The sequence below is a fragment of the Passer domesticus genome, chromosome 5, assembly GCF_036417665.1.
Source record: "Passer domesticus isolate bPasDom1 chromosome 5, bPasDom1.hap1, whole genome shotgun sequence".
NCBI lineage: Eukaryota > Metazoa > Chordata > Aves > Passeriformes > Passeridae > Passer > Passer domesticus.
Genome location: NC_087478.1, coordinates 40,141,949 through 40,165,572, shown reverse-complemented (window position 1 = coordinate 40,165,572; position 23,624 = coordinate 40,141,949). Strand labels below are relative to the sequence as shown.

Sequence of the window (23,624 nt, the reverse complement as noted above, 5' to 3'; positions counted from 1 at the left end):
TCAGGGAAAGGAAATTGTCTCACATTCAGCTAACTACATATTTTTCTGAAATTATATAAAGAATGCAGAAATGACCCTTTTTCATACTGAATCACTAAAACAACCCCCTGTCTCTAGTTCTATAAGTGCTAGGTTTATAGATCTGTGGTTCTGGTTTTACTAACTACTATTTTTTTAAATTACTATCCTGGTAGATTACTTGCTCTGTTAACAGAAAGTGGAAAGAAAAGGTAGGGAAAGAGAAACAGCAATTTTTCTTCATATGTATGCTACTCATAACACAAATTCATCAAGAATATGCTGCTGACATAAAACTGAATAGCAGCAAAAGAGTAGGAAGAGTAGGAAATATATCTCATTATGTGGATACGATAGTTTCTTTTAAAGTTACTGGGGTTTATTTGTCTCAATTTTGCAACTTTCTTATCTGGTTAATCACTTATTTCTTCTTTAATATATTTGAGGTCATTTATGTCCCTTTGCATTCATCTCATTCTGAACTTAAATTATCTATTTCTGTGGTATCTGAAAAGACATTAAGGTCTCCTAATTTCAAATATTCTTTGTTTTTGCTCTCCAAGTTTCATGAGTTTGAGCCAGTATCTGTTGCCACTATTTGAATACAGCATGGAATTTCCATGCTCTTAGAAGTTCATCAGAGTCCACAGTTTCTCTAGGGACAGCGCTACAAGAGAAATGCAGGGAAAAGTTATGTTGATGAGAATGTTTGTCCAGTATTAGTTCTAGTTCTCCCCACATTTATATTTGACAAAGGATCAATCTTCATTGGCATTTTAGTTTGGAGCAGTAATGCAATTCTGTAACAACCCGTCTGAACTTCCTCATTTATTGCGTTAGGTTGTGACTTCAAAACAAGATTACTCTCAGAGTAAAATTAACTGGAAAACCAACTCCAGCAGAACACTGTTTTTTCATGTAGTGCAGACAGGAGCATCCGAAATACTGGGATTGTGCAGCTTGCATCAGTGCTTACAAAGCACTCACACAAAAATAAAGTTTTCAAACCACTGAGAAACATCATCATATATTAAATGCTCTATATGAAGCCAAAACTAATTTGTCAGTCACCAGCCTTCTGGTTTTACAGCCCATTCCTTTGCTGTCCACAGAGATTTCTTCTTGTCTTCTTGTAATTTCCTCTCCTTGCCTTTTCTTTGGCTGCTGTATCTTGTTACTGAATTCCTTTAGGGTGTTTTTTTTTTGTTGTTGTTGTTGTTTTTTGGGGTTTTTTTTTTGTGTTTTTTTTTTTTTTTCTATTCTTTTTCTCTTGCTTCTTTCATTGCCAGCTTCTCTCTGCTGGGCTTACCAAAGGTTCAAGTGTAGTTTTTCCCACAGTTCTGAGAAAGTGTTTCATATGAGTCCAGCCTGTGGGCTGATGTCCTGACCCAGCTCCAGCCTAAGTCTACCAGGGAGAATTAAGCTACTTCAGGGTTTTGTGAGACACTGGTTCCCCTCACCAGGTCAGATCCTCACCCACTCTATGGAGCTGCTCATTCCTGGGGCTGGAGCTGCCCCAGGGCTTGCCGGATGCCCTGGTCCTGGCTGGGGAAGCATAGCTGGCTCTGTGTGCCAGAACCTGCCCTATTGCCTGCCACGTGTTCCCTGCTCTTCCCCAAGCCCAGAGAGAGCTGCTGGCCGTGTGGAACTTTGGCATGGATTGCACTTAGTCTAGATGGTCAAAATAATGAGAATGCCATGAAACACAATTGAGCTATAGGGTCTTCATTGCCTTGACCTGCTAATTCACTTGTAACCATGCCACTACTTGTGAAAATAGACACAGTACCAGAACTGTGTTTTAAACCTTTAGGGAGACCCTATCTAACCTCTAATTTGCATAATATTAAATAAGATTACTGCATAATCATGAATATTGGAGTGAGTAAATATGAGTTACAACTTCCTGTGAGGTCACTGATATTAATGAAACACTGGGGAGTTATTGATGGCTTTAATAAATTCTTATTATTTAAAATAGTCAAGAAAAAATGTTTTTAGTTACTTGATTGTTAGAGCATTGCATCAAAGAAAAGGATGCATTTTCTTACAGATAGTTCAAGAAAGAAATGTGATAAGTATGGTTAGCCTGATCACCCGCTTTGATATCTTCCAAAGTAATTTCACTTGTCATTTTAAGACTATCAGGTTTCTTGTAATTTGCTTAGACTGATTAGACCAATCTATCTTTGAACAATGATTTTTGTAAAAATGACAGGCCATTGTTCTGCTCTGTGTCTTTCAAATTTCAACAATGAAATAAGGGGAGGAAGGCCTATATATCTTCTACTTTCCTGTGTGAGAAATGCTACCTTTAAGTCATTCTTCTCAAACTTCTATTCAGATGTGTAAGAATAAAAAAGTGATGTGACAATAAGCTGACTTTTCAACTTTATCTGAAGACAAAATATATTTCTCACAATGTAACGGCAGAATATAGTGCCTGGGAGAGAGTAAAAGTTATGCATTTTACCTCTTTGATGTTTTTTGTTTTGATTTATTGAAATAGTCTAATTTGTATTTTGAACCTCGAAATTGAGACATTTTAAATTTGTATTAGAATTCACATAATTGAGAAATCTAGTTATGCTTCTTCATACCCTCAACAACTCTTTCTGAACTCTTTTAGTGCTACCAAGAATTTACAAGATACTTACAACAGTATGAAAGATAGAGAAGAGTTATGTTTCTTATGAGCACAAATTTTTTGCTATTGTTCTTGTTCCCTGAGACACATCATCATAATATTTTAATTACAACATCATAAAGCTTACATTTCATCTGTCATCACAACCTTCTATTATGTACAAAATCAAAAAATGAAAATCAGAAGAATCCCAGGTCTTTAAATGTGATGTTATTTATCTCATCCAGCAATATATTTCTTAGTTATCTTTATGGATAGGATTAGTTGGAAAAAATGAATCATATAAAACCAGTTTAAAAATAAAAACTACTTATCTCTCTGAGGTCAGTGCATTCTTGTTTGAATCATATGTTTTACTATACAATCTGAAGAATGAAAGATGATGGTATAACTACATATATACCTAAAACCATTGGTGTTTGAGTCTAATAATTGTTACTGGGTGAGTTTTTATGTGATGTGTGCATTTTAATAGGAACCAGATATTGGCAATAGACACTTCTCGTCTATTATCAAATTCATATATGAATGAATATGCATACAGAAACTATTTCATACTAGTTAAATTCATTTATTCCTTGCACACACTGAATATGTGTATGTTTAAAAATTAATATTTGACAGAATAGGAAGTTAAGATTCTGTTTTGTCTTTACCAGGAATTTGTTATGTGGCTTTTTTAATCAGACAGCCAACCTGTTCCTTGACCTGATGCGAGTACTACTGGACATTTTTTGTGACAGGTAATTCAGATTCATCTTATTGTTACCACTGATGATAAATAATTAAAGATACAGCAAACCTTTTAGCGTTAAACTCAACCAAAATAACATTTCAAATTTCTTTAATAACAGAAATACACATTTTCAGGTTCTTCTTTAATTAAGTATCGTGCTGAAGTAAATTAGTCTTCAGTAAAACACACATTTTCATATGAATTAAGTGACCTTGGTATAAGCAATACATTGTTTTATTAATATTTTAAATTAATAGTTTGCAACTGACATGGGGTTTTTTTTTTAAACACAGACTACTTATTATTTATGTCTGTTTACAATTGTTCCCAACATATGAGGCTTTCCAATATTTATGTTATAATGGATAATTTCATATTTCTTACTTGTATTAGGTTTCAGAGAGTATGTAATTTTTTAAAGATTCTTAATGGTTTTTCAGAAGTAAGGGTAACTAATTAGATAATTTTTTTGAGATGTAAGCTCTCATCTCATTGTCTTGTGCTCAATAAACTTGTTTGTGTATGGCAGCTTCTCCCCCTGAAGCAATCTCTTTTTACAGTCCTGCTATTATGTTCTTGACCTTTGCCATGACCACAACTCTGAGGCATTTGAGCTGTCAGATAAAAGAGTGGAAAGAGGCTGGTGAAAGTTGTAGAATGCAAAAAGCTTTGTAATGCCCTGATGAATTTCCTGCCAAAACTTCAGCTCCACTGCTGTCACATTTCCTTAAATAATAGGGGGATTTTTCCTCTAATGGACAGTGGAGGCCGTTTGCCTAATGAGAACTTGCAGAGGCAGCCTGCCATGTGTCTCTAACTGAGGTGAAACAATCTTGCCTGGCTACAGACAAGTGGCTAAGAAGCAGCCATATTCAAATGTACCTGTCAGTAATTAATCTGTTTGGGCTTTTTTTTTCCCCTTCCAGTATTCATATATACTGTCCTATGTGCAGTAGAGCATTAAATTGCTTTCCACTGGGAGTAGGTCGTATTCAGGGGTCATCAGAACCATGTTCCTGGGTGGAACATGCTTGATTCAGACAGGCTGTTTCCATCAAGAACTTGGTGTGTGAAATCTCCAGCTATTCAGGAGATTTTATGCCAGATTATGTTTTCCAATATTATTCTGGAAAAGCTATCTTTATTTAATATCATGTAGATAGATAAAAGCCATTCAATGGATAGGTTAATTCTACCTCTGATGTAGCCAGTGAATAGCCACAAATTTTTCTGTCAAGATTCCTAATGAATTTTTTAGTATCTGCTAGCAAAGCTTTTTGTAGCAATTACTATATATTAAAGATAGACTCAAATTCTTGCTTTGTAACTAGGTCCTCTTTTTGGGGTCAGGGGGATGTGCTATAGAACAACAGAGATAAATCTACTCCTTTTGGTGCAGACTTATTCAAGCGTAAGTCTGTTCTAAAAACTTCAAATCCTGATCCCCGAAAGGGAATAATCTTTTATTTTGAAAATGATGCATTTTTTCTAAAAGTAAATCAGCATGTTTTTAATGAATAAAAGTTACATTGACTCAAAATATATTTTTTGTTGCAAATTACTTTTTTTGTCCTTCTGTGGGTATTAGAAAGATGTTTATTTTAATTCCATTTCCCAATTTATGACACAAAATTAATGCCATAAAGGACAAATAAAATATATTATAAGATTAATACTTCTGGGGGTTTGGTTGCTTTTGTGGGTGCTTTGTTTTTGGTTTTGGGGTGGTTTTTTGTTTTTGTTTTTTTTTGGGGGGGGGGGGGTTTGTTTGTTTGGGGTTTGTTTTGTTTTGTTTTGTTTTGTTTCTTATTGCAGTCTTTATAACTGCAAAATATGTCCAGAAATCAATTGATTATTTTCAGTTGAGAAGTGCATGTTCTATACAGGGATGAAACACAAACCAAGTGGAATTAGTTTCTTTCCACTTTAAAAGAACGGTATACTGTAGATCAAATGAAAAACCTTACACTGCATGGTTTAAGAATTATTCCTTCCCCATCACTTCCACTGTTAAATTTTTTTTTTAATATCAGTAAATATTTTTTTTAGTATCAGTACTTATTAAGGCCTTATGAAAGATATATTATTAAATCAATAATTTAGAATTCACAGTATTTAAATGAAAAATCTGTAAGTTAAACTAGGAACTTCAACCCTGTGCTTCTATTTAATAAGTACTAGTGACAAATTTAGAAGCATTTATAAAGACATAATTATTTTTAAATTGTTAAATTCATAATTTTTTTCAAGAACACAAAGCTGAACCTTATGTCCAGTTAAATATTTGCAGGTCAAGCATGAACAGGAAATTGCATCACATGAAAAGTCAACATTTTTTCTCCTTTAGAGATACTATACGTTCTGTCATAGCTGACTTTTGAGCATGTATTGCTAAAGATGATAAACTACCTGAATACTAAAAAAAAATCCATACATTGTTTTTCCTTTTTAGATGAAACTATTTCTGGCTAACATTTTTACTTCATTTTTAATCTGGGACATGTCACCTACATATCACAGATATTATTTCAATGCTTTTCTCTTTCATTGATGGTTTGGGTTTTTTTTAAATTTTCTTATCCCAGCTGTGTTCATTTCCATGTAATATGTGAAAACTAAAGGAGAGTAGGCACAAGCCAAAGGGAGTTAATCTATTCTAACTGCATTGCTACTTAAGCTAAAACATGTACATGATTTTCTGAGCACTTTAGAACACCAGCAGTAGATTTGGAAATTACAATTTCAGTCCTAGTTGTAGAAATTAATGTTTTACTAACTAATTTCAATTTTCTTCTTGTGCTCCATAAGCTATCAGAAAGATGGGCTGTCTGGTAATTTCACAGCAATATTTCCATTTTCTAATTTCTTTAAGCCTGATTTTTTTTTTAAGAAAGACATGAAGATATTAACCTCCTGCTGAACGAAGGAAATGCCTACTCCATAATTCTATAGTTAAAAACTGCTCTTTTCTTCATTTTTATAACTTGTTTTGTTTGCCTCTGTTGAAAAGAAAATTTATATCCTGCTGTAAAAGTTCTTTAATATTAATTAATATACCTGGCTGTCCTTTCTGAATACATAAAAAGTACAGTTTTTAAAAATGTGAAACTGAAACAGTAATCCAATTTAAAAAGTATCAAATATCTAAAAAGGGAAAAGCTGCCACTTCTCTATAGTAGCAGAATATGATGAGAAATTTTCATATAAATATGTCAACATTTCGATAAAAGTCTAAAGTTCCCTGTCATGTTAAGAGAGAGACAATATGAATATCCAAATGAGGTTTATCTACATATTTGGACTGAAAATGTTCTCCACATTGACTACAAAAGAGGAGCTAGTAGTCAGGATCTGTGGTGAATTTTTTTTCCATTCATACTTACAGACACTGACATTGCTTACAAGGATGCAACATGAAGAACTTTGCAACTCCCTAGAAAAGTCCTATAGTCACAGGACAAATATTTACATGTGACAGTTTCCTACACATTTTATTTAGTTTTATTGTTTTTATTGGAAACATGTAGCAATATTATAACTTCATTTTAGTAGATCTTGCAAGAATTGGTGGTTTTCTGAGAATCCAGTAGCATCTTTATTTATTGATTTGAATAAAAGATATGCGTTACAAACATTCATCATTCATCTAAATGTTTATACATATCTTAGCTACCAGGAAATCTACAAGAATCTGATGAAAGAAGTTTTCTGGGAGTTAGAACTTTGTGCTAAGATTAAGGCAGTAAATTAACCTGCCTTCAAATTTTTCATTACTCTTTCAATCTTTATCCTTTCCCATTTTCCTTCCTTTTTCTGTGATATTCCTGAATGAGTTGTCTTTCAAACAAAAAGACAAAAAGAAACCAATAAACACAACCCCCAAAACCCCCAAAAACCAAGGAAAACCAAACCAAAAGATCTCACAAAAAAAAAAAAACAACCCAAACTCTAAAAAAACAACTAACAAACCACAAAACCCCAAATAACAAAAACAACAACAACAGAGACATGCCACGCTTACAAGCATTCATGGATATGAAAAACTTTCTTGCTACTCTCAGTGCATTGTTGCCTTAATTCAACTGCTTGAAAAACTTGTTGCGTTCTCTCATTTATTGTATTCTATTTACCTAAATGGATTAATTAACTCAGGGACTCATATTGTAATGATTTAAGTCTTTAATTTTACTAGGTTTTTTTCAGCTTTGGTTTTCCTAGAACTGTGGCCATTGTTTCTAACTGTAAAAATAAAGTCATTTGTGAAATGGTAGCTACACCCTCTTACATTAATTATGTATTATCTAAATACCTTAGATTGAGACATTCTGAGTGTCTTAGGCTCAATGAGATTTATTTCTTAGTACTCCAAAAGACTAACACTTCAAATATAAGAATATTGTCTCAGTAATACACAGGTCATTATAAATATTACAAAGTCAGAGGTATTTTGCCAGATCCATTTTGTTCTCTAAGTATACCCTGATACTATTATACTGGCTAATTGGTTTGTGCAGCATTATTCCAGCATGAAATAACAGACATAAAACTTCTGTAAAATATGACTTTTGTGTCATCCTGTTAGTTGAAAATAAGATTGCAGACCATAAAATGCCTTTTCTTCAATGAGTATCACTGCTGTATCCTATAAGATTTAATTACAAATTGACTAATTCAGCTTTATACAAGGCCTTGGCATGGCAGTAAAGGCAACTTAAAAAAAAATTTCTCCCTTCTGTTTGATCTGAAAATCAGGATTTGCATGCTGTGCAAACTATATAGCATTTCAAGAATTCTCTGAAGAATTCTGCATGCCCAGAATTTGTATGTTGAATTTTTAGGTGTGAAATAAGTAAAGACTCTAAAAAGTAAAATCAGGATTTTTCACAGGCCATTGAAGAACATATTTATTTATTCCATATATCTCTCTAAATAAGCATTACAGTATTCAACATCTTAGACCATATTGATTTTTTTTCGTTGTGTGAACTTTTTGTAAATTGGCAGAAAACTGAACAATCTGGGCATAAGGTGAAAACTGCAGAAAATGGTTGTGCCTGAACCCATTAATTATTATCTCTTCAAGACACTCTTAATGCAAACAGCACAGTGCAATGCACATCTCTAAGTGACAGGCTATGTATGTGTTGAAGAGAGATAGTAAATAAAAAGCACAATACTTATACTGCCTCTTAACAAGAAATTTAGATATAGAAAAAAATGTATCCAGATCTAATGGGGTACTGGGAATGCCAGAATTAATGTTTAATAATCATTAAGATTGGAAATGATCATATAATCTTTAAGGTTGGAAAGAACCTGCAAGATCATTGAATCCAACCATTATGTACATATATCTCAATTGAGTGCTATCTTTTTCATGGTTTACAACCATGCAGTTGTCTTCAAATTATATTATTCTGTGACTCCTTTTGATCTTTCAATGACAGTAGTTAAGAGCTTTTTTATTTTTTAATTTGAAGTTCCATTATAAAACTATTCCAAATTGTTGAATGTATAACCATTCTGAATTGTTGTATGTAAAAGTATTCCATAATATATTGGTAAAAAATTTATCTTCAACTATATGCCACTGTAAAATGTACTTTGTTCTGTTGCTGCTCTGTGCAAACTGAAACACAGAAATCTTCTTATAGAAGGATCTTAAGGTTTTTTGAAAAGTACTTTTCTTGTCTGAGGCACTGTCAGCATCTCAAAATCCATGTGTACTGTAGGAAATATATTACACCAAAATGGAGTTTAACATATTTCAATTGAGGGAAATTTTCATATTCTTGTTACAAAGGAAGATGTGAAAAGAATTAGTAATTTGAACATGCACAAAATTCTTTAAACTACAATCTTTGATGGAATTTAACTTTACAGATCTGATGTCACACCCAGAAATCATATGAAAGGTCTGTTCCTTGAACACACCACTGCTTATTAAAGGACCATAACTATTATTCTCTTCCATGCTGCTGGAAGAAATAGTGGTTTATTGATTTGTCTCATCCAGATCAGGACCTTGGGAATCAGGATCTTATATTATTCTGGATGATTGATTTTTTTTAAAATTAATTTCTCTCTTGTGCTGTTCATAGGAAAGGACACCCATATGAGATTGACTTTACTGTACATGAAGCCTACTTTCTGTTAGCAGATCAGCATGTGAAGAGCAAGGTGCAATAGGCTAGAACCTAGTGTTCATCAATCTGGAGAAGATATATCAATCAGATTGGCACATATAAATTTAATAACATAAGCATCATTTTTTGTTCTTTAGCTTAAAAAAAGCAAAACATTGTACTCCTGACTCCTGTACCTATTCAACTAGATTTAATAACAGTAAGATAAATACTATGAGATCTTAACTTAAAATTCAATTTCGTAATCTCTTATGCACAAAGATTGAAAAGGAAGATAACATGTTAAAACTCCTCCTAGAAGGTTAAGAGTTTAAAAGTATATAAATACACAGCTAACATTTTAATTTTTTAAAAATATCTGTTGCTGTTGTTATCCTCCAGAATAGCAATCTGTATGGTTTTGATGAACATGCAAGGAGGGATTTCTAAGACACATATGACTGAAATGGTACTGTAAATTAGGGGAATGGTTTTAAAATATATATCCATTTTAAACCATAAAATAGCATTCACTGTAATAAGCAGTACATCAACTTATTGCTCAGTCTTTCAAGGCAAACTAGTCCAGTGCCTGAAATACACATTAGGAAACAGCTCTGCACTGATAGACTAAATGCCATAGCAACCCTTTAGGTCTTTTACTTATCCCTTTTCTTACAGAATACCTGAGTCTATACTAGTCTATCTTTCTCAGCTACACAGGCTGAAACCTTTCAAACATGCACGAATTCTTTGAACGGAATTACAGAAAATTCTGAAGCTGTACTTTGTCATGCTTCTGCAAGTTTTAGGAAGAAAAAAGTCTGCCACTTCTACAAACTTGAATTTCTCTTAGCTCAATGTGCTCAGCTTTGGGATGATCTTAAAAAGTAAACCAGAATACAGTACATACCACAAAAATGTATGCAATTTTTGTATAGTATGTATTAAGAAAATCAAGCTTTTTACTCAGATTGTTACTATATGTCAAAGGGAAGGATTTTGCTAATTATTAATGCGGGCCTTGCCTTTCACTCTTATCTCTGTTTATCACTGTCTATAGCACTATGACTGTTTCGGATTGTCAACCAATTAACAATACCTAAAACAAGATTCAAGTTCTTTGCATGTCTGCAGAGAGAGCTATCCAAATCTATTGGGTTTCAGTTCATTAATTTTACTCATGCACAGGCCCATATCAAAAATGCACAAGTCAAATACTTAACTTCAAGAAAGGATCAGACTGTGAAATGATCATAAAAGCAATGATAATGGGCAAGATAAAAGACTTCTACTTCAAGATCTTGTGTTAGACAGTGGTCAATTGTGGATGCAAGAATAAATTAATGCTTCACTCAGTTTAACCTCACAGCTACTGACATCCTGTAGTTTAATACCTTCTGAACTGGAATTTGTCTCTACATCCTTCTGTTTGATATCACTTAATAACTGCAACAGCAGTTATGTCGGCACAGCATGTTGCCAATAAGTTTCACAAGTCATTTGCACATTGAGTAAAAAAAACCCAAAAAACAAAAAACAAATTTCAGTTACTTCAGGAATATTTCTTGAATATTTTTGAGTTCAATGTTGTGGGAAATAATGAATAAGACTTATGTCTCTGTATTGCAATAATATGTTCTTCTCCAAAATTTATTTTTTTAGATAAAGAATCCAAATGGATTTAATATCTCTTCATACACAAGCCCTTTCATACTTTTTTTTACTTACACTTTTTTCTTTTAGCTGAGGAGACCTGAAAGATCTTCAGTATTCAAGATACGTAGGAATTACACAATTGAAACATTGCAGTAATGCTTTATAATTTTCTTGTATTTTTTTTCCTCTTTTCCAATATCTCAACATTTTGATTGCTGCTAGGAAGTAGCAATAACAATAATCCTAATGATTTTTCTAAGACATTAGTTTAGAACCCATTTTCAAATATATGCACAAAAAACTTTTTCCTATATTTTTTTATTTACACTGATTACTCTGAATTTCTTCTGCCATTTTATGGTTCAATTACTTAGTATCATAAACCACTTCTGCAATTGTTTGCCGCCAACTTTAACCTTTCTAATTAATTTTAAATAATCATATATACACCACTGATTAATACCTTTTCCAGATCATACACCTAGGAATATATTAAAAAGCACAGGTTCCCTGAAAGGTCACCATGGAATAGTTGATAAAACAACTACTTATTCCAGTTCTTGGTTTACTGTTCTTTAGCCAAGTGCTAACTGTTCAAGGTGGTAGCAGATACTTATCTCTATTTCAACTGGGCAAATGTACAACTTACTAGAAAAGCACCTCATAAATTTGGTCACAATGTACTTCCAAAAATATGTCTTAACTTAAGAAATATTAACACTTTTGCTTGTCAAAATTAATACATCACTATACTTAGGCATTTAAATATTTTTGGAAGCTATAATGAGATCAATTTTAGCTGTCTTGACGGGCATAACAGTAATGTTAATGAATGTGCTGTGGACTTCAAATTCCATGGTCATTCAAAAAAGGCTTCTTGTAAGGATGAATATGTCCTGAAATGTATTGATTATAAAGTTCTCTAATCCCAAAATATATTTTAAGAGTTACAGTTTGCAAGTGCCTAGAAATCAATGTCCAATAGAAATTAATCTCTTTTCTTGTAATTACATTTTAAATTACCAAAATGAAGGATTTTGCTTTCCACCTACCTGATTCAAAAAATTTAGTCAGTAGACATCCTCATATAAAACCAATAATTATAGATTCAAGCTAGAAGTTTTTTTCTATTTAAATTTAGGTTGCAGTGTTTTTTAATGTACTTTGGGGGGAATTGTGATTTTTATTTATTAAAATAATTATATATAGAGAGATAGCTATATAAATACGATTTTTATGCATGCAGAAAACCTCATATATTTTTATCATGTGGATGCATTGACTTAGAGACTCATACTTACAGGTCACTAAGTTGCATATATATATGTATACATATATATATATATATATGTACTTTTCATAGATGTGATAACAAAGTGATCTATAATAACAGTTATTTAAAATTGTTGAAGCCCAAGAAGAAAACTTAAGGAAAAAACCAATTCCAATGCATGTATTAATTTCATAACACAAGCCTTGCATGAAAGATAAGCAAATATAGAAAATCATTGGTATGCAAATTCTATACTATGCTTATTGCCAAACCAGTGAAATATATAGTGTTGTCACATCTTTCATCATCACTGATAAACACTGTCTTCTCCAGAGAGTCATTTTCAGTACAGGCTCTTCAGATATCTATGTAGATTGCTAAAATTAACAACAGTGTTTTGGGCATAGAACATTCTGCTTGACAATGCAAAATGCCACAAGGAATAATCCAAATAATACAGGGAGGAAGTATTACATTAATGTGTGGATGATGTGAACTAGTAATACATTTTAATGTGTGTGCTAATTCTCTGTGTGATGAACATTTTTTATAATGTGCTAATTCTGCATTATTTTGCCATTCCATCCTGTATAACAGCTGCCTGTTAATATAGGTTAATAAGCAAATATGCTGAAAAGAGTGATTTGGAGTATTTCTAGTGTTTTGGATAACACTTGGTAGAGTTCTGTATCATTCTGCTACATAGAATAACTAGTCTGATGTGATTAACTCTATGTTTCTGGTCACTAAAAGCCAGTAATCCATTGTCGTGCTGCTCTGATTATGGATACAGACACAGATTTCTGTGCAACTTCTTCCCAGGCTGCTGCAGGCATCTTCTAGAAGTGACTGTGTTTGGCTACTATGTGAGCAAAGCAATCACACTTCAGCATCGAGCCCAACGTGCCTGAAGTCTCACTGGCTGTGGGCTGAATGATTAAATGAACATTATAACGGGAAACATGCAAGTTTATTGTGATTGTTTTGATTTTGTGTCAAAGCCCTTCTTAGCTAATAGGTAGAATCCCTAAGTAGTTGTTCCTCCCTACTTATCATCTATTGTATACTTTCCAATTTCCTAATTCTCATTACTGATGCCAATCAAATTCTCATCCATCTGTAGGTTATTGTAATATTGATATGTCTCTAACACACAGTACTACTGACTATAATTGTTTAAATTAATGCATTCCTGGAAGTTTGTTTCAAGAGGTTGGCTACTTACTATAAAACAAGTTACAGTAATGCTGGCAGGACTTGAAGAAGTCTAGATTGCAATGTCTGATTCTTCTACCTAAAATAATTCAGGAAACTACTGAATAATATTGAGATCAAAAGCATTGATCTCATATTAAGAGCTTATTCCTTTTTTAAATGACTAGGTGACACAACAATTTCTGTGTTGCATGCCCTCATCTAGCTAAGTTATATGTCAGACTGCTAAAGAATTTAGAAAAAATGTAAATGTATGTGATTAATGCCCATTCAAAACATTTATTTTCCAGGTCTGTTGCTTATCATGAGTCTTGCAGAAACTTTACAAAGTTAAAATTAGATAGAAAAGAAAAGGAATTTTTTTAGCTGAAGCCAGTAAGAGTAATGGATATGTAAGTGGGTATAAGTAAATAATAAAGAAATAACCTCACCCTTTCAATCCCTTCTTTCCATCTAAAGGTTTCATTCAATGTTCTTGTAATAAAACTCTCTTTTCTATTATAGTTGTAGAAACCATTGCCCTCAACCAAACACTCACTCTTAGCAATGCACCCATAAATCAAGACACCTCAGTCTAAAAAATGGCATAACTCAGCCTGGTTCACATCTTTGCTGACACAACTATCCATTTATTTTTCCTCTCTCCTTCCTTGTTGCAGCACATACATATTGAAGAACAATTCAAAGGAGAATCACAGAGCAAAGGTGTTTGGTGGCAGATAAGCAGTTGCCTGAATCTATACTCTAATCCATTGGAAAGGGGAACAGGAAACAATTTAAGAGCTACGCATTGATAGCCAACTCATAGGCAGCTCAGTGAGAAGCAGACCCAAAGCAGTCTGTTTATGTAGCCCTACAATCAGGGCTATCACAATGAGTTCCATAAATAGATTGGTCATCAGCTGAAAGAGACTAAATAAAAATCTTTGGACTCACTGGTATTCCCACCAGTTACATTTCAATTTTCTTAAGAAATGAAGGAGGCTGGTAAGACAAGTAATGATAGTGTCTTGAGGAAAATCCCAATTGCTCTTTGCTTGGCAGGAACCCTGCTTTACTAGAGTGCAGTATGTTTCAGGATAGAGCCACATATATTATATTTTAATGGCACTTGATAGATTTTGGTTCAACTCAGAGATCACAGCTGACATTTAGTGAGTGGAAAACAAGATGCTGCTGTATTTGTATTTGTAGCTTCTTCCTTAACAGTATCTACTTAAACCATCTGATGTAACATTTTGCATACCTAAAAAAGGTTTTATAATTTTCAGGATACCTGTTCATGAAAAAGGTTAATAGAAATAACATGATGGACATTACTACTATCACAAAGATTTTGTACAAATACTATCCACGGCTGTAAAATTATTTTGCTCTTGAAGTACTGAAGTTTATGAATTATCATAAACAAGATGATCATAAGTACTAGAAGAACCAGGGTCTAATTTACAAGTAAGAAACCAAAATTTTCTCATTTTTTGCTGTAAAATCTCTTGCGTTAAAACTTATGGTATACGTGTAACTTAGAGCTGACAGTACTGCAGAGTGACCCTGATCAACACTATTAAATTTGACAATAATTTTGATTAATGGGGATATTTAAGTTTATACCTCCTGACAGGAGGGTGAGGGTCCTTCACACATGTTGTCCAATGGAGTGAAGGAAAATTACCTGTATATTACCACTACATAATTTGTGGCAAATGTGACATTGTTGGGAGGAACATGAATTAAAGACGATGTGTGCATGTGTGCTTTTGATTTTTTCCAACCTCTTTTGTGTGAATTCATAGTATTCTGTAGTTGTTTTGAAGTTGTAGAAATAAATGGGATTCTATGTGCATCTATTATTCATTATTGACATGTGTTCATGTCTGAAGTTACATTTAGCAATGCAATTTGTGCCACCCCTCATTTTTTTTCAAACAGGGAGAATTCTAACCTCATTTAAGTGCACAGTATTTTAGTTTTGTGTAAAGGATATATTTTTGTAGCATTCTAAGTCTGATCATGCCTCTCTCTAATTACTAAAAGTAGCCTTCATCTCCTATCTTCTTTACAAAAACATACAGAAAGAGAATAACATAGCACAGAGAAAAAAAAAAAGTGAAGAAATATTTTATAGAGAGTCATTAGGAAGCACAAATGAAAATGGACTGCTAAACACTAAAAGTTCCTCCTCAGCTGATGGTTAAATTTAACTGTAACAAAAATTCAGGGCATATCAACCCTAATTTCATTAAAGAAAACTGTCCCAATAAACAAATCCTCAGAAAGGAAGAGCTACTAAACCTGAATTTTATGATAATTTTTCAGTTCCTTCTCAGGTTTTCCAAACAATTTCTTTATGCATGTCAACATTTAAATGTATATTCAGTCCATGATTGAGAACTGTGACTCTGATTACCTTTACTTTGGGATTTATAAGTCATTAGGTAAAATGACTTGTTTCCCTTGGTTATAGCCTCTGATTTAAAACTTTGTTTTTAACCATTTATAATTGTAAAAAAATGAGACACTAAGGATTGTCTTTTTCTCTTGGTTAAGTTCCTTGGCAAAGAAGAAGACTCTGGGGAGCCAGAGTTTGTCTCTGTTAGTTAAATCAAGAATATTGATCATGACCTGAACATAAATTTCTTAACTTTTCCCTGGTGATAACTTCCAAGTAGGATTAATGTTCTTTGGACCTAGCTCACAAGAAATGAATAACTTTTCTTTTTGGCAACTGTAACTTTTAAGTGAGTTTCTAGATATAATCATGGATACCATAAATTCTTACCAACCTAACTTAATAGAATAATCTTAATTTTAAGCATACTTTATCAAAATAATACACTTAAATTCTATGGCTATACAGTATATAATGTATTTTCAAATATGAAATTAACATTTCACAATGCATTAGCAAGTAATAAAGGATGCTTCTCTTTTAATGTGATTTAAAAATCTCACTATCAGTGTCTGTACCTGACCTCCATGTCATAAGCACCTGAGTACATTATACTGTGCCAATAATCCATATGTTCTTTTAGATTACTTATTCCTTTTAAACATGTTAAGTAGCCCTGGGCAGTCAGTTTGGCATTCTGATATCACATTGCAAAAAGACATTCATAATTCCTTGCAGATATGGCTGAAGGGCCAATTTCCCATGTCCTTTCAGCTCTCATTACCACCTCTCCCTGTGATGCTAGTGCCCCAGTCCTGGAAGAATTTGTTGAAATTCTTTATGAGAAACCCTAACTTTAACTTTTTTTTTTTTTCACACTCACAACGATTTTTATTCTATGAGAACCTCCTTTTTTACATATTTCAAGCCACATAACATCATCTGTGAGGGAAAACAGGGGTTTTTTCTTTCTTTTGTGTCATTATAGCTTTGTCTTGCTCTGATTTTGTCTTCCCATTTTGTACATAGAGAATCAAAATTATTAATCTTCTTTTATCTCCCTAAATTGTCAAACTCTACTCAGAATAAACTCTCCATATTCAAGGAAACAGATCCTGTTGTCCAACTTCTTTTACATGTTATAGATATACAGGTTTATATAGTACTGAATTAAAAACATGAAAAATAATGTACTTTTATGTTGTTTGTATTTTTAACTCAGTTCATACAACCCACAGTAAAACATTGAGTTAGATCACTATTCAAAGGCTTCTCCATGCATTTTTCCATGTTTCCATGTATTCTCTGGAATCCTGAAGCCATCAGCTGTTCTCACACATAATGGAGTGTTTGGTAAATGGCAGGTATGACAATCCTAGCCCTACCAATAACAGCAGGTGCTAGAAGCATCTTATTTTCAGTAATGGATCCAAACCTGGAGCAAACATTTATCTTTTTTCAAAACTACATGAAAACACTTTAAAACTTCTAAGTTTCAGATTAGTTACCCCATTCTTAAATAACATATCATGGTGCCACTGATCTGACTTTGATTCAAAATCAAGTGGGTTTCAAATGGCCTATAACTTTCATTCGGGTTCCCACAGTCAAATCTATCTATGCATAATCTGGAATACTAAAAATGCTTGATTTCTTTTTCATATACATTTTTACTGCATTTTATACTATTGAGATATCAAAAAATCTTTCGGCTATAGACCTGAATTTGCACTTTTCTGCATTCAGTCTGCTTATCTTCATTTCAGTTATACTGGTGGTATTTCACACATTTTATTATGTAAAATATTAAATGCAAAGTCCTATTAGATTACTAATCATTTCCCCTTGTGAACATCATACAAAACCAAATGCAATACCATATATGACAAAACCAAGCAGTATTTTGCATTTTTGCTGACTGTTATTCTTTCCTTAATTTATACTGTTAGTTTTCAGACTGATTTCTTCTAAGACTCCCAAAATAAGCAGAAAATTAAATATATTATAGTTAACTACTATTTTTTTACATTAGAAAACAATTGTTATGATATAAATAACATTTTGTGAGTATAACCACCAAGCAATAAAATCTATCTATTTTTTTAATCTTTCTGCATGAACTTATTGAAAATATTAAAAATGGAAGCTTCTACTTTAAGAAGTTATATTATTTAACCAGAATAAAGCTGGTTAAAATTTAAAAGCAATATGACATTTATTTTTGTGTATTACACCATTTTGCACATTGCTGTGTTTGACTGGGTAGTGGATTGTTAGAAAAAAAATTTAATAACTGTTTTTCTAAGCTCCTCATTGAAATGATGCTCTAACTTGTAGAGCATAATATTGAGCAATTTCTCACCTTTGGAAAGCGCTAGTGATACCTATATGTCAGTTCTCAATGAACTGTATAATTTCTTCATTTTATTGAGGGTTTTGGATTTTTGTGTGTGTGTGCATGTGTGTGCGTGTGTGTATATACCTACACACCAGTGTTATTTAATATCTTTATTGATTATATAGATGAACAGATTGAGTGCATTGTCAGCAAGTTTGTAGAAGACACCAAGCTGAGTGATGTTGACACACCTGAAGGACTGGATACCATCCAGAGACCTGGACAGGCTTGAAAAATATGTCCATGGGAATCTTTTGAGGTTCAATAAAACCAAGTGCCATGAGCTACACCTGGGTCAGGGCAACTGCCATTATAAATCCAAACTGGGGGACTGACAGATGGAGAGCAGCCCGGCTGAGAAGGACTAGGGAGTGCAGCTGGGTGAGAGGCTGGACACGACTCAGCAATGGCACTCCCAGCCCAGAAAGCCAAACATGTCCTGGGCTGCATCCAGAGCAGTGTGGCCAGCAGAGCCAAGGAGGGGATTCTGCCCCTCTGCTCTGCTCCTGGGAGACCTCACCTGTTACCCTGCATCCAGCTCTGGGGTCCCAGCAGAGGAAGGACATGGAGCTGTTGGAGCGAGTCCACACAGTCCAGAGGACACCAAGGTGATTAGAGTGATGCAGCACTTCTCCTGCGAGGAAAGGCTAAGAGGTTTGGGATTGTTCAGCCCAGAAAAGAGTTCTGGGTGACCTAATGGTTACCTTCCAGTAGCTAAGTGTATGTGCAGACAGGACAAAGGGGAATGGCTTCCAGATGAAAGAGAGTAATTTTAGATTGGATATTGGAAAGAAATTCTTTACTGTGAGGTTAGGGAGGCAATGGAACAGGTTGCCCAGAGAAGCTGTGGATGCCTCATCCCTGGAAGTGTTTAAGGTCAAACTGGATGGAATTTTGAGCAACCTGGTGTAGTGTAAGCTATCCATACATATGTCAGGGGGCTAGAACTAGCTGCTTTTTGTTGTCCCTACCAACTCAAACCATTCTATGATTGTGTAAGATATATATTTAAACAAACTATAATATTATATGTACAGGTAATATATATTATACAGTTATGTATATGCAGGTATATATAAGGCATATATATATAAGGTAATATATATAAGGTATATTTCAGCATATTAAGATATGCATATGTATACACTGGAAACACGAACAGTTAGTTAACATTGAATTGTACACGCTTTACATTACAATTGTAAATCATAAATATTACACAAAAAGAAGGTTTTAGAAGTGTACAGTTAGAGTTATTCCCATAAATCCCCCCATCTTCATGTATGCATTATATTTATAACTTTAAATAATGAATAAATTTAATTAGGTGAATGTACATATTTGAAGGGAGAAGTGGTGAACAAATTTTGCATCAGAGGAATACACCATCACTACAGATGTGCAGATTTACCTGAGACAGTTTTTTTTTTTTTCACTTTTGCTTTCCTTTATTCATAATTTATTCAGTTTGGAGCATAAAAAAGTGAGTGGCATGCTTTTTATTTTAATATAATCAAAGTCAAATAAGTTGTTTTATAGAGGGACTACCAGAATTCAATCCCATTTTAATTCTAATTCTTATAGATATTTTGCTCTGATCCTCTATCAAAAAATAATATTTTAAAATTATTTTTTGCAGATTCAACTTCATAGTATAATCATTTGCAGTGAGATTTAGAAGTTATGATTTTCCCTTGCATTTCTTTGAATGTTAAGAAAGAAAACAAAAACTTTAATAAATGAGAGACAGATGGGGTAGGAGGGGAAGAGAATGAAATAGAAAAGAGATGGAGGGAAAGAAAAATAGTGACAGGACAGACTAAGGAAATTATCACTATTCAGTGAATCCCAGTGATGTCCTATTGATCCTCTCCATCTGGTCTTCTTTGCAGTGAGGGTACCCCAAAAAAAAAAACCCACAGAGGCCAATGGATTAATATACATTTAAGCCAGGTAGGAATGCCCAGATACCTTTCCTGAGGGGGAGCAAGTTTGACACAATCTCCTGCAGCAGACTTCTGAAGCAGATCTTTTGTTTCACTTTGTGCAGTCCTGTGCTGCAAGGTCTCAGGAATGATTCTGGGGGCACACTGGGGGGTCTTTGATGGATTATAAAATGTCCTCAGCTGCCTCTCATGTGAATGTCCCGTGTATGTGGCCTTCCTCGGGTGGGGGGAGGTATACAACTCAGCCAGTTTGTGTGAGGTAGGATGGGTGTTCACTGCCTCTGATCAGAGGTTACAACACCCACCCAAAATTTTCCTGTCTCTGCCTTGGTTGGTCAGAAGTGTGTGCAAACCAGGCCTTAGTAGACGAGCCTGTGGGCTATGGCCTCCCCCACTCTGAACTCAGCAAGACCTGATTTTCAGCATAGCTGCTGGGTTTGGCTTTCTTGTGGATACATTTTTCTCCCTCAGCCTTGTTTGCTTTTTCTTAGACCTGAAATGATTGAACAATAGTGTCACCTTTATCTTAAGTTCCCTTAGGTGTCTTAACTCACAGTCCAAAGTTTCCCTCAGGAGACATCTTTATGCACAGGTGGTCACAGCATCTTTATAAAGATTTCAAAAGTCCTTCACACCAATGTTTAAGCCATGAACCATAACATTTCAGTCTCAGCCATCTACTCAGTGGATGGCTCTACAGGCAATTGCTACAAAAATATTCTGACTGTGAATTTTGAATGTCATTGAGAACCAAAAGACCTAATTTCCAGTGCATACTTACATTTTCAGAAGCACTCCTCCAGTTTTGGGCTAACAACATGCAAACACAAAATACTTATATTTCAGGGAACAGTGCGAGACTTTCTGACTTGGTTTAACTTGTTTAAAATTTCCAAAGAAGTCTTTACATGCAAAAGGTCATTCCAGCTAAAGCTAAAATTAGATATGAAGTTCATTATTTCTTAATTATTTTCTGCACATTAATTCAACTAATTCTAGAATCAAGTTTTGTCTTTTCCAACACTGAATTATGCATAATGCAAATTAATTTAAGAATACATTCAGCAAGTAGAGCTGTCGGTTCAGATGCCATTGTTTTTGTTAAATGGAATTGAGATTAGTAGTCTTAAAGATGTGGAGAGTATGTGGATGAGGATCTGTATCATGGGGCAGTTTTTCCAGTTGTTTTAAGAACTGACAGGACTTGGTTCCTGGATAAAATGTTTAGCAAGGTCCCAAGACACCCATAGTCAAAGCAATTCAATCTGCATTCTTGTTGTGCGGTGAGCGGTCATTTCCCCAGCGCTATCAGGCAAGTGTCAGCAGTGACAGCTTTACGAACCATGAACTCCAGTGGAAAAGTGCAGTTACTTATCTGGCTTCATCACTATACAGAAAACAGGACTAAGTCAGGCATTCCCAAACTCTCTGTTTATATCACAATATTCATGGAAAACCTTGGTAGCTTTTTTCCCTCTCTTGCACCCCAAATATTCATTGTACTGTTCACGATATCAAATGTCGTCTGCTGTAATTACTTGATCTGAAATATCCAGTAATCCTGGTTTAAGATGCTCCCACTTTTTCTTTCCATTCTGTACCGCTGTTGTTTGCTGTTCCAGCCATACTGCTTGTGCTTCTTTAACCAGCCACATTTTGTTGGCAGCACCTACTGGTGGAGTCATTTGGTGAGTGGGAAGAGGAGACTGATTCAGGTTTTAAAATGAGTAATCCCACATTCTGTCCTCATTACAAGAGGGGCATAGAATAATTTAAGTTGGTATTTCCACCAAACGCTTCTTATCATGAAATCACGTCTTGACATGCAAGTTTTTTTGCTTCATTAAATAGTCAAATTTATTTGGGAAATATGAAGAGGCAATTTTAATTTATTTTTAGCAAGGAAACTGATGAAACTAAAATAAATGCTTCATTGTATAAAATTGTTTCAAACACATTGAGCATCATAAATGAGCAAGTAAAGAAACAAGTCAGAGGGAAAGGTGCCAAACTAAGGATCCAGTGACACATTTCTGAGTCATTTACACTAAAGCAGCTGTCTTCTACACATGACATCTTTTGTTGATTTCTACTGTAGCTTGTGTAAATTGCTGAATTTGCAGCTAATTATCTGATTGCATACAAATTGTGAATAATGGGTGGTACTATAAACACAAAATGTTTTGATTTCTCCTCCTCATAGGAATAAGTGCAGCCAACAATGAAAATCAGATAGTTGTAAAAAAAAGCCAAAAAACCATGTAAACAAGATGAAAATATGTTTGTGAACATGACCATGTTTCTGTTTTATATGACATATACCTCTTTGTTTTGCTTAGTATTTGTATAAATAATTGTGCAGAAAAAAAAAAAGGACAAAACATCACAGGTGTTTGTCACAGGTGACAGCCAAAGAGAAAAGGAGGTAAGTATATATGTATATATATAAGTATTCCCATTCTATGGGATGTTTTTCATTTTACCCATGACAAACAAGCTCTAAGAAATTTCTGTGTGTAGCAGTAACTATACTATAAAATAGCTACCTTTAAAGACAAGATATATACAAATAGCTCAAATAGCACTGTAAATACAAGAGGATTTTACATGCATGCTGGTAATGGAAACCAAATTTAATATCTCAGGGTGTTTGGATATTAAAATGAAAATATTCCCAGTAATCTTCACAAAATCAAACCATTAAAGAATGAAATCTTTTTTTTAATAAATTACCTTTATGATTCACCATAAATGGAGGGTTAATAGACGATCACATTGTCACATTCGCTTGTGGAATCAATCTTAATCTCAAATACAATTCCATTCTATTACATGTATAAATATGCATAATTTAATTTTTTTTACTTTCCTCCCATTTTACTAAATTAAGTCGTTTAATAAAGTTACTTAAGAAGTTATTGTAAAGAGCAGGAGAAAATCTTCTGGCATTAACAAAGCACAAGAAATTGCATTCAAATAAAAAAATAAATCTGAATCTTTAGGTCAATATTTTAAATCTGGTATAAAAGAAAAAGGAGCTAAATAAGAACAATTGAAAGTCTGTGCTGAGGAGCTCAGCCTTGGAAATTGTTCTTAATTGAAACAATTTACTTCCTGAAACTGAACAAAGTCATAATTTTTGCTCTAAGGAATTGGTGAAGATCAAATCATACCATGAATCACTTACTGAAATTACAAAGTAATTAATAATATGACTT

The 23,624-nt window shown here is 33.7% G+C and overlaps 1 long non-coding RNA gene across 3 annotated transcripts in view; it reads left to right on the top strand.

Annotated features, from left to right (window-relative positions):
• LOC135300318 (uncharacterized) overlaps positions 1 to 23,624 on the top strand; it is a 243,056-nt gene that overhangs the window by 145,505 nt on the left and 73,927 nt on the right. For 2 of the 3 annotated variants that reach the window (XR_010362175.1, XR_010362177.1), the window contains exon 3: positions 3,325 to 3,408. This is a non-coding gene — a long non-coding RNA (uncharacterized LOC135300318). Of the gene's footprint in view, positions 1 to 3,324; positions 3,409 to 13,280; positions 14,113 to 23,624 lie in introns of those variants that run through there. The other variant, XR_010362176.1, reaches the window with a different exon arrangement.